Source organism: Myotis brandtii, unplaced genomic scaffold, assembly GCF_000412655.1.
Source record: "Myotis brandtii unplaced genomic scaffold, ASM41265v1 scaffold658, whole genome shotgun sequence".
Taxonomy (NCBI): Eukaryota; Metazoa; Chordata; class Mammalia; order Chiroptera; family Vespertilionidae; genus Myotis; species Myotis brandtii.
In genome coordinates, this window is record NW_005370558.1 from 3,241,932 (window position 1) to 3,254,412 (window position 12,481).

The 12,481-nt window shown below is 49.5% G+C and overlaps 1 protein-coding gene across 2 annotated transcripts in view; it reads right to left on the reverse strand.

The window, feature by feature from the left end:
• The window catches only part of ASTN2 (astrotactin 2), a 668,892-nt gene that overhangs the window by 52,472 nt on the left and 603,939 nt on the right, over positions 1-12,481 (reverse strand). The gene's annotated exons all lie outside the window — the stretch shown is intronic.

Below are 12,481 nucleotides of genomic sequence, written 5' to 3' on the forward strand. Positions count from 1 at the left end.
CCCTCTCCCTTCCTCTCTAAAATCAATAAAAAAATATTTTTTAAAAAAAGAAAGGGACGGTGGAAGAATAAGAGCTGGATGCTGTGATTTCTAGTCATCTGGCCATCAGGTTTTATTTATTTACTAGAGGCCCAATGCACGAAATTCATGCAAGAGTAGGCCTTCCTTCCCCTGGCTGACGGCACGGCTTCCCTCAGGCACCCGGGACCCGGGCTTCTCTCGCAGCCCCAGCTTTGTCTGGAAGGTCGTTCGGAAGGATGTCCATTTTAATTTGCATATTATGCTTTTATTATTATAGGTTTTTAAGGTTTTTAAATTGATTTTTAGACAGAGAGGAAGGGAGAGGGAGAGAGGGGGGGAAACATCAACTTGAGAGTGAGACATCAATCAGCTGCCTCCTGCATGCCCCTTACTGGGGATCGAGCCCACAACCCAGGCACGTACCCTGACTGGGAATCTAACCAGCCACCTTGCAGTGCACGGAACAACACCCAACCCACTGAGCCACATCGGCCAGGGCCAGCCATCCTATGTTAGAAAGCAGCTGATGTTTACTAGAAATAGGAGTGATGCAGAAGATTTGATGAAGACTAGAAAGAATGCACATTTGGAATCCTGAGATTTCATCTTAGCTCTGTGAAGAATTTGCTGTATAGCTTTGGGCAACTCAATTCCCATCTCAGAGCTGTGATTTTCTCCTCTGTAAAGTGGAGGTGCTAGAATCACTATTAGGATTTTTGAAAAATAAAATAAAAACGTAGATGTGCACAAATATTAAGTTATGAGGATAGACATCGTGGCACTATTTAAATAGCAAGAGTTTAGAAACCAAATGTTCAACGACATAGAAACAGCAATATCAATTAGAGTTCAATGGTGCAATGGAATATTTTATAGCCCCTAAAAGTAATATTGTGGAATAACATGAGTTACATGAAAGGATATTCATGACATATCAAGTTTATAAACAGGTTACACTATTACAGAATAACCTCACTTGGGGTGGAAATTTTACATGTGTATCTATTTAGAAAGAGAAGGAAAAAAAATACAGCCAATGCATAACAGTGGCTTTGTCCACAAAGTGAGATAATGGGTACCTTTTCTCTCTTGTTTTTGCTTATCTCTGTTTTGTTAATTACCTACAATGAACATGGGAAAAAATCAATAAAATTTACTTAAAAATAGATAAAGTGAATGAGCCAGACCAAATGGCCATGGAGTTCCCTTCCAAGTCTAAAATAGGATGATTTCGGAGCAAAGCAGGCATGTGTGGTATTTGATACCACATAGTATGAAATGGTCTGAGGCCTCTACACTGCTGAGTCCTGGTCCTGCCTGACCCAGAGGGCCCCACACTCTCTACGCGCTTGTACCCTCAGGAATAAACAAGAGGAGCATGTCCGTTCAACGCTACCTTCTCTACCTGGGCTGAAGGACAATCTGATTTGATGGAACCATCGCCAAACAGCGTCTGGGACGACTGAGACCCAGAGAAGCCACGTGGCACATCTGTCCCAGGGAACGGGGTGGGCAGCCCACGCGGATCGCTTCCTGTCCACCCTGCTAAGGGAAGTCCACTCTCCACTCACAAGTGGACCGTGTTAATGCTTGTCTGACTGAAGTGTCTGGATGGGCCTGGATTTGGGTGAATGACGGTTCTCTAACGTATCGCTCCCTGTGGTCCAGGACAACAGAGCAGATGGTCAGTGTTTTCTGTTTTCCACTTTTTATTTATTGTTTATTTAATACTAGAGGCCCGTTGCAGGAAGATTCCTGCAAGAATAGGGCTTCCTGAGACCGGAGTGAAGCAGAGAAGGGAGCGAAGCCCACCGAGGCGGGCTTTGCTCCCTTCTCCGCTGTCTCGCTCCCTCCCGTCTCCACTGCCTTGGCTCCCACCCTTCTCCGCCACTTCGCTCCCTTCTGCAGCGCTTGGCTTCCTTCTACGCTGTCTTCAGTCTTCGCTCCATGCCTGTGTATGCAAATTAACCGCCATCTTTGTTGGGTTAATTTGCATATCACTCTGATTGGCTGGTGGGCATAGCAGAGGGATGGTCAATTTGCATGTTTCTCTTTTATTAGTGTAGATATTTTTATTGATTTCAGAGAGGAAGAAAGAGGGAGAGAGAAAAAGAAACATCAATGGCCGAAACCGGTTTAGCTCAGTGGATAGAGCGTCGGCCTGCGGACTGAAAGGTCCCTGGTTCGATTCCGGTCAAGGGCATGTACCTGGGTTGCGGGCACATCCCCAGTGGGAGATGTGCAGGAGGCAGCTGGTCGATGTTTCTCTCTCATCGATGTTTCTAACTCTCTATCTCTCTCCCTTCCTCTCTATAAAAAATCAATAAAATATATTTAAAAAAAAAAAGAAAAAAAGAAAAAAAAAGAAACATCAATGGTGAGAGAACCATTGATCGGCTGCCTCATGCGCGCCCCACACTGGGGACTGAGCCCACAACCTGGGCATGTGCCCTGACCAGGAATCAAACCATGACCTCCTCGTTCATAGGTCGATGCTCAACCACTGAGCCATGCCGGCCAGGCCTCTGTTTCCCCCTTTTTAAAACGACGGTGTACAGTGCACAGCCTTGATCTGTAGATGCCGGAGCCCATGTCTGGATCAGGCTGACAGAGACAGGCCAGTTCAGCGGCTCTCTCCAGACAGACACGGGACCGAATTCTATTTCCACCCTTCATTGCAAATCCCTTAACCTCTTAAAGTCTCAGTTTTCCTTTCTGTGACCAGGGACCAATAACTCTTTTATAGGTTTGGAGTCTAGAAAGAAAAGTGGAGTCTAGGAAGAAACTTTCGGTCCAGAACCAGAGGTCCTGCTAGACAACAAAGAGATGAATGAAACCCTTTTCTCATCGCAGAGTTCTCGTCCCCTATTTCTCCTGGAGGCCTCTTGTGTCAGTGCCTTTCCTGGTAAAATCATAAACCAACAACGTGCCTCTTCCAATAGGTACCAGCACAGAGCAACACACGGGGTGAAAAGTGGAAATAAAAGCAAGCAAGCGGGGGTGGTGGTGGTGGACATGGGATCATTCACCGAAGGGGTGGGGGCTTTGTTTCTCTTGCTTTCTTAGGATTCCCAGTCTGGCCGCTTACACTTGTTTTCTTTGAGCTTGGATCCATGTCTGTGTGCTTTTCAATTTGTTCCCAGATAGCCATTGGAAAAGTTGGCCCTTCGTGAGGGAATGCAGTATGCTTTGGCCTGTATTAATGAGCTGTCTTCAGGCCAAAAGACGGTTGACATTCATTTTCAAATGGGCATAGCTTTTCAGATATTTCCATGCATTTCAGGATAATTTAGACCATGGACAAAAGCCCCATGAATGCTGGCGCACAGTTCTACGGTTTATAGGTTCAGTTCAAGTGAAGAAACTGGATAGCGCGGAGCATATAACGAGTCATTCCAAGGGCATTCTGAGGACATATAGGTCCCAGTTCTGCTTGGGACTAACTACATAAGGATCTTCCAATGGGAAGAATTTAAAAGAAGAAAACGGACCTTTAGCAGTAACTTTTCTTTTTTCCATATAATCCTCACATGTAATAAGGTAAATGGTAGTGTCTCCATTGTAAAGCTGAGATGACGCTTGCAAATTTAGGAAGAAACGGGGCTGAGACTTGAACCCCTTTTCTTCCTAACACCGAAGTCACACCTTTTCGTTTATACGATGCTGCCTCCTAGAGAAAGTTTATAGAGAGTGAGCTTTCTCAATCCTCTTCAGTTTGCCATTGAATTCCTGCCACTCTCTTAGCTCTATGGGCTTGAGGAACGAACTAATAAAAGAAATGGTCCCTGACCTTCTACAGCTTGTAATCTGACAACGGGAAGGGTTGTTAAATACAAGAACAGACCCATAAAGTAAATTGTAATATTGCTTTTCTTGGCACTCTGTTCCAGAAGGTTTAAACGCGACCTAGATGGAGGCAGGTGAATGAGGCAACCCCTCCCTGGCCCTCCTCACTTAGGGGAGGGGGGCGGGGAGATAAAAGAGGCCTGGGGCTTCTCTATGCACAAACACATTTCAGTGCAATTCTCCACATACATGTGGTTCCACAGGATAACATACCCCGCGCGCCTGGCAGCGGTACGGCTGATGGACAGTCACACAGTGCAGCGGTGAAGAGGTGAAGAGGCTGGGCTCTGAATTTACTCTGTCTGAGGTTAAATCCTGGCCCACCCCACTTACAGCGCGCCTTGGACAGGTCCTATTTTCTCCTATGTGAATGGGCATAATCATAGCACCTAACTTGCAGTGCTGTTGTGAATAGCATATAAAATATCGTGTACATTGTTAGAAACCAATCAGCACAATGTCTGGTAAACTGCAAGAGCTCAAAAATATTTCAACTATCAGTATTGTTTTATTTTTTTTAATGATTTTTATTGATTTTTAGATAGAGAGGAAGGGAGGGAGAGATGGAAACATCAATGACGAGAGAGAATCACTGATCGGCTGCCTCCTGCACGACCCCTACTGGGGACTGAACCCAGGCATGTACCCTGACTGGGAATCGAACCCGGGAACTCTTGGACCATGGGGCCAGCCTGGCATGTCAGTATTGTTTTTGTCACTATTGTTGTCATAACCCAGAGAGAGACAAGGACCCTTAGAGATTTTTGTTTTTATCCAACCTACTCCTTTGCTGGTGAAAACTGACGCCCCAAGAAGGAAAGGGGCCTGCCCATGGCCATGCACAGAGTTGGGGTAGACTTGGAACAAAGCTTGCTCTCTTAATCCTAGGGCCTATCAGATAAGGCATAGCAGCCGACCTAGGAGACAGCGTTGCCCGGAACTGAAGAGCTTCCGGAGCTGCCCCAGGAGCCCTTGCTCCTCAGGTTCTGACCAACTTTATTCCACATGAGTGTGAGCCACGGCTCCTGGGCATTTACTATGTGCTGGGCAGTGTACGAGGCACCAGGTTCCACCCGGCTAGCTTCTCAAACTTGGAAACTTTGAGAAAGATCAAAAGCCCAGGAGAGACAGAAGGAGTGCAGCTGGTTTCCAATGTGGAGCCTAGGCTAACAGTGGTCAGCAGATTAGAAAATCTAGTGATCGGCTGCCTCCTGCACGACCCCTACTGGGGACTGAACCCAGGCATGTAACCTGACTGGGAATCGAACCCGGGAACTCTTGGACCATGGGGCCAGCCTGGCATATCAGTATTGTTTTTGTCACTATTGTTGTCATATCCCAGAGAGAGACAACGGACCCTTAGATATTTTTGTTTTTATCCAACCTACTCCTTTGCCGGGTGACAAAACTGACGCCCCGAGAGGGAAAGGGGCCTGTCCGTGGCCACGCACTGAGTTGGGGGAGAGAACAAAGCTTGCTCTCTTAATCCTAGGGCCTATCAGGTAAGGCATAGCAGCTGACCTAGGAGACCGTGTTGCTGGGAACTGAAGAGCTTCCGGAGCTGCCCCAGGAGCCCTTGCTCCTCAGGTTCTGACCAACTTTATTCCACATGAGTGTGAGCCACGGCTCCTGGGCATTTACTATGTGCTGGGCAGTGTACGAGGCACCAGGTTCCACCCGGCTAGCTTCTCAAACTTGGAAACTTTGAGAAAGATCAAAAGCCCAGGAGAGACAGGAGGAGTGCAGCTGGTTTCCAATGTGGAGCCTAGGCTAACAGTGGTCAGCAGATTAGAAAATCTAGAACTCAGGGGTGAGAAGGAATGGCCACAGTGGGGGGAGGGGCTAAGTCTGTCTCCTCTACCCACACTGACCTTCCACCAGACGAACTCCACTTTAATCTGTTTTCTATACTGATGGCTTGTGTTTTATTTGGGTTGGGGGGAAACACTTTAAAAATAAAAAGCTTGGCTGAAAAGTTTTATTGCTTGAAAAGTTTGAATCCCAAAATCCTGCCACCTTCTCTGATAGAAACACACACACACCCCTAGGGCTTTGCTGCCCAGTAACCAGCTTCCCAAAACTCTGCCACTTTCTCTGATAGAAACAGGGGAGTTGAGGAGTGTTGCGTGTGCACACACACGCACGCACGCACACACACACATGCACGCACACACACACGCATGCACGCACACACCCCTAGGGCTTTGCTGCCCAGTAACCAGCTCCTGGCCTCTGAGATCCTCGTTTCTTCCGCGAGGACACCACCTGGGCTGCCCCTGCCTCTCCTCCCGGGCACACTGTTAGGGCAGAACCCTCCTGGACCAAGGCTGCTGCTGCAGCCAGCCTCACCCAGGCCTGTCCAAGACGCTCACATTCTTTCTCTGTTTTCCTTTCCTTGAAAACAGATAGGGAGTTGGGAGTCGCTGTAGGAATGTGCCTGTTCCCCATTATGGCTCTTCTGGGGCTGTAACCCGAGTGGCTGGGGCCAGACCCCCACACATTTCTTCATCCACTCAGCCTCGAGCCTCGCTCGCATTACGATCCACAGAAAGGGTCGACCAGGATTCTGCAGAAGCTCCTGAACCAGCCCAACAGAGCACTGAGTCATTTTTCCAGAGGCCCCACCCCTGCCTCCACTCTCTCTCCTGCTCCTTTCATCACTCCCTCAGCCCTCTTCCTCTTTGGTGCTCCCTCTCCCACTCGGGTCTCCGTCTCCCCTCTCCCTCAGCCTCTGATTGAGGTCACAGTCAGAGCTGGCCACCAGAGCAAATTGAAAACAGGTTGGGAGAAAAGCAGCAAGAAATTCCAAAATGGAAGGGGCGGGAGCAGGGCGTTATTCAGCCCAGGTGGGGAGAAAGGTCCCCGCTCAGGACTCCACACTCTTTTCAGGAAACACCAAGGGGATTTAGAGGCCACCCGGGCTGGCCTGGCCCCTCCTAGCCTGCAGCGGCTCCCTGCTGGGTGCCCAGGGAGGGGCAGGGCCCTGCGTTTCCCCACCTTTCCTTGGCTGGGGCAAATGTAGGCAGTCATTCTGAGGTAGAGTGCTTCCTGGAGGACCTCTCACTGTCAGCTGGAGTGGACTCTTCTTCCCGTACATGATGCTGCTTTAACTTGAAAAGCCAGGGTGTGCTGGTGCTGGCGCTGGTCATGCGACATAGAGCAAAGGAGTGCATTTGGGGTGTGGGGCAGAAGAAACCTGGTTTTTTTGTTGTTTGTTTGTTTGTTTGTTTGGAGCCAGGCTCCACCACTTATGAACTATATGATCTAAGGATACTATCCTCATCTGGAAAGTGGGTGGTCATCAGAGAATCCAGCCAGGAATCAATAATACATGTGGCATCCCAGCTACATGGATGGTTCCCCAATCTCAGTGCCCCGCACGCTGCTACCTCGTCCTCCTTAGGTCCCATCAATTTGTCTCATAACTTTTTAGTGGCCAAACTCGACTGCTTTTAGATACACTGCATGATACCTACTCCCTTGAACTTCCTTTTCCCCCCAAAAGAAGTAAATTTTAAAAGAAGGAAGAAAGAAAGCAAGGAAGGGAGGGAGGGCGGAAGGAAAGAGGAAAAAATGTTTATTTAGCTCTTACTATACGGTATCAAAAGTGTGTGACATTTTTACTTATATTGCCTTGCTTAAATGTTCAAAACAACTCATGTTGATTAATATTCAATATGATCTAATGAATTAGGTTCACTGAGCTTTTACAAATGAGGAATTAGATTCAAGGTAGGTTAAACAACCTGCCTCACAAGATCCCTAGAAATGGTGGAGGGAAGGCTAGAACCAGGGCATCGGAGGTGCCGAGTCTGTGTTTGTCCTGCTGCACGCTGGCCTACAGGCAGGGAGATGCTTTCGGCAGGAGTTGTTGTGGTCCCCTCTGAGGCACCAGTGCCAGCAGCAGGCTGGCCATGCAGGTATTTGTGGAATTCTGAGAAACTGAACTTCAGTGGTTGAAGCCCGACCCACCCGCATCTCCCCAACACCAGCACCTGGCGTCAGAACGCTTGTAGGAGAGGCAGGCTGCCTCCTGTGTGGCCTCCTTCCAAAGTGGATAGGACTCCCATGGTCTAGGGTAAAAGGGACTGTCAGAAAGTGAAGTCCTCCAAAAAAGGGGGTGGTGGTCCAGCAAGTACCTACTGAGAGCCTCCAGGTGCCAGGCCCTGTGCTGAGGGGCTCTGGCCCATCGAAGGCATCTGTTGGTTCCACTAATGGCACCCTAGTTTCTACTAAGAGCACCCTAGTTTCTACTAATAGCACCATAGTTTTCCACTGGGGTCATCCCCCCCCCCGCTAATTTCAGTCCATATGATTTATGTGTAGCTAAGGCCTCCCCGCTCCTCCAGAGATGGACATGAGATCAGTGGCCTGATTTTCCGTGTCAAGAGGCCAAAAAGAGATAAACAAGTGACCCAAGCCTGACCAACCAGACTAACTCTTGGGATGGAGACCGGGTCCCAGTGACGTCACTTGAAGGCTTGTGTCAGTGTAGCTGAACCCTGATATACCTGTGGACATTTTAAATATATGTGCGAATATTTTCCCTTTTCTGTCAAAGGCAATTTCCATTTTTTTCTATTACTTGCAAACAGGAGTCCTACCAGATACAAGTTCTGCCTGGCTACAATGGCTCAGTTGGTTGAGTGTCGTCCCATGCACCAAAAGGTTGCCAGTTTGATTCCTGGTCAGGGCACATACCTGTGTTGCAGGTTCAATCCCTGGTGGGGGCCCATATGGAATGTAACCAATTGATGTTTTTTTTCTCACATCTCTCTCTCTTTCTCTGTCTCTCTCTCTCTTCTTCTTCTTTCTAAGCATGTCCTCAGATGAGGTTAAAAAAAAAGTTCTATGAGGTCAATTTTATGATTACCACTTTATACATGAAAAAAAAATTGTTTATAGGTCTTAAGCAAGTTGCCCAAGGTCACACTCCATCTAAATAACAAGGCTGACTTTAAATCCAGAGCTGTCAGACTCCAAAACCTGAGCCGTTCCCATCATAAAATACTACCCAGGGCAAGGGACACAAAGAGTCCATTCTTGAACAAAAATCACTGCATATTTCCAATGCCCTGCTTCCTGTGGCCTCCTCTTCTGGCCTCATCACTCATGTTCCCTTCCTCACTTACTCACCAGCCACGCTGGCCCTTGTCCCCCACGCCAGCATGCCAAGCACGTTCCTACCCCAGGGTCTCCAACCTGGAGAGCTCTTTCCAGATCACTGCTTAAATGTCACTTCCTCAGAGGGGCCTCCTCCAGCTACTCAGCCGCATTGAATCACCCTATTGCCCTCTGGTCCTTTTCCCTACTTTACCTCTTGCCATTACATGTATCTTGTTCTTTCGTATATTGATGGATTAAAATGTTATCTGTATCTCTCACTTCAAGCCCCAGGAGAAAGGGCCATCGTGGAGCCTGTACACAGTGGGTTCCCCATAAATATTTTTCTAGGGAGTGTATGTATTTACTGCGTAGCGTAAGCTGAGCTGATGGCTGGGAACAACATGAAGAAGAATGTCTTAGTCTTGGGTCCCTGGAAAGCAGAGCCTAAGAGGAGGGCAGGGCGCAGATGGTTTATCTGGGAGGTGCTTCTGAGAAGCAGGCATGGGGGAAGGGAAGAATGAGATGGGACAGAGGAAAAGTCAATAGATAGGAGTGTCATTAAGTTTCCACAGGGACCTCTAGGAAGTGAATGAGATGTCTCCCAGGATTGTTTGGCTGAAAGTGGGGGAGCTGGGGCATGTATCCCCAGATTCCTGATGACCACAGACTGAGAGCCTTCCCAGGAGAGTAAATTTCCCCACACTATTTTTTTTAGCTGTGCTCACTCATGGGCATACGGAGCCCCCTCAGTCTTGCATGAGGCCACAGGGCAGAAGCTGGAAGTAAGCGTTCAGTACCACTGGCAGCACCTGGCTGTGGACAGACTGCCCAGCATGCTCCACGGGCCAAGAGGTTGGGGCATGGCCCTTGAGGGGCCTGCTACAGAGGTCCGATCTCCGCCTTTAAGACATTTTCAGAAAGAGAAATAGGTGTGCCTTCCTCACTGAGACCTAGGACCTTACTGAGCTGTTGAAACAGTCTGCAAACAGTTGCTGAACACCCAGGAGGTGCCGGGCGGCGGGGGAAAAAAGGGGGGCAGGAACCACTGTGGACACAGCACAAAGCCCCCTCCTTCTCTGTGGAGCTCACAGCTGAGCAGGGCAGAATTGCAACGGTTATTTTAATGAGCGACCCATTGAGTCCTGCAACTTATTATTAATACAGAATTCAGTAATACTAGCCTCAGCATTAACAGGCACTTGGCTAATAGAGTCTGCCCTTTCCTACAGTTGGATAAATGAGGGCCATTAAAAGCCCTCGTCATCCCCACCGTCCCGAGGACAAATGATGCTGATACATTTGGCCGGAGAGGGTATTGCTAACATGTGTGAGGAGAGCCGACCTGGGGACGGGACTGCGGAGGAGGAGGCAGGGGACCGGGAGCCAAGGCCCGCCCCTGCCGTCACTCTCTGAGGACCAGTGTGTTTACTGCGGGCGCAGCACTCACCCACGGAGGGTTTTCTTTCCTTTCTTTCCTTTTTTAAAATCTCAATCCTACGTGTTACACGATTGTGAAGTGGAAACAACCAACTGAACAAAATGTGCTTCTCATCAGGGTCTCTGTTCCTCACAGTGGTTCTCAACCTTCTGGCCCTTTAAATACAGCTCCTCATGTTGTGACCCAACCATAAAATTATTTTCGTTGCTACCTCATAACTGTAATGTTGCTACTGTTATGGATCGTCATGTAAATATCTGATATGCAGGATGGTCTTAGGCGACCCCTGTGAAAGGGTCGTTCGACCGCCAAAGGGGCTGCGACCCACAGGTTGAGAACCGCTGTGTCTAGCACATCCCACGTTCTCTGGGCTGGGCCCTTGAGTCACCACCACCTCCCTCCCTGTGCAAGCGGCCTGCCGTGGGTGCTGACCGAGGGCCGGAGGGCCCCTGTGGCTGAGATTGTGATGAAACAGCTTATAACCTGAAGAGCTGGGCTTAGGACTCTCCTTTCGTCAAGAGGAGAAGAGAGGCTCGGGGAGGCGGGGCAGGCTGCCAACCACACGGCTACCGCAGAGCGCAGCAGCTCGGCCTTGCACCAGGCTGATCCCAGTCCAGGGCCTGTGGTTTTGTCACAACACGCGCTTCCTAATTGCTCTGTCTCGACGGCCTTGGTCTCCTTGTCTCTGTCAGTCTCACTCTGCCAGGGGTCGGGAGGAGTGAATTACATTCGGTCCATAAAAATACAAAAGTAGTTTATAATCTGGGCAGCATGCTGCACACGTAAGGAGTGGTTGTTAAGGGAAACCCACAGAGAGCCAGGTGAGGCAGTGAACGCGTCAGAGGGGCGCTGCTGGGTTAGAAAGGGGGAGGGGAGGCCAGGCTTTGTGAGGCACTGAGGTTTGTGGGTGTTCAGAGCTAAGAACACGCCAGGACACACACAGTGTGGGGATGAAGAACCTCTCCCCAGGGAAAGGCACAGACACACCCACAGGGGACACAGAGGGATTTCTGCAGCACAGGGCAGGAGGGAAGAGCTGGGGGGATGAGGATGCTGAGTGCAGAGGAATGTACAGCTAGCTCCCTGGAACTGGAGCTCCCAGATTCCCCTCAGCTCTGGAGGGCGGGCTTCTCTTTCTGCCCATCAGCTCAAGTCCCACCTCCTCAGCCAGCACCAGCCAATCTAGAGCTGACCTGGGCCACCCACTACCAAATACTTCCTGGAATTTTCTTCTGGGCATTAATGACAACCTATAGCTACTCTGTTTGCTTATTTACCTCGTCATTGTTATCCAATTACTAAAATGTTAGCTCCAGAACTCCAGGAGCCTGTCCACTGTGGTCCAGCATGTCATGGTCTCCCCAGTGTGTGGCAGAGTGTGGGGGGCACAGTAGCTGTCCATTAAGATGTACTGAGGGAGGAGGAGGATGGAGAGATGGATTTGGAAACCTGTTGAGACAACTTATGCTCTTCCCTTAAGTTTTGCTCATACCCAATCTTTCCTCCCAAAGCTTTCCTTGGCCCCCCTCCATCCACAGAGGGTCAGGCCCCTCCGGGGCTCCCACGCGTCCTTGCTTCCCACCACTATGGTCCTTAACCCAATGCCCTGAGATCACATACTTAGTGCCGCCTCCCCTGTGGACTGGGAGAATTTATGGAAAGGGACCTAGCCCATCTTATTCACCATCTGAGCCCTGGACCTGGGCGTGTGGAATGGGCATGTCAATGAACGAGCAAAGCTTCCTTTCTGGCTGGAAGTCAGCCCAGGTGGGCTAGGGGTCGGCTAGCGGTTCCGTGCACACTGTCCTTTGCATCGTGTCCCATGAGGCCAGCGGATCTAGTGGGAAGGAGCAGTGACTGCAGAGTCGGGGACATGAGCTGCACCCCCACCTCCCGGGGAGACTCTGTGAACATGGGTTCACCTCGCTGCCAAAGCAGACGGCTGTGACCGAACAAAGGTGCATCAAACACTGCCCCAGCCTCTGCCTGACTTGATCTTGCAACTAACCCCAACGTTGTAACCCTCCTGACTTTTCTCTATATTTGCCTGTCCCTTAGCTCCCTCAGCCT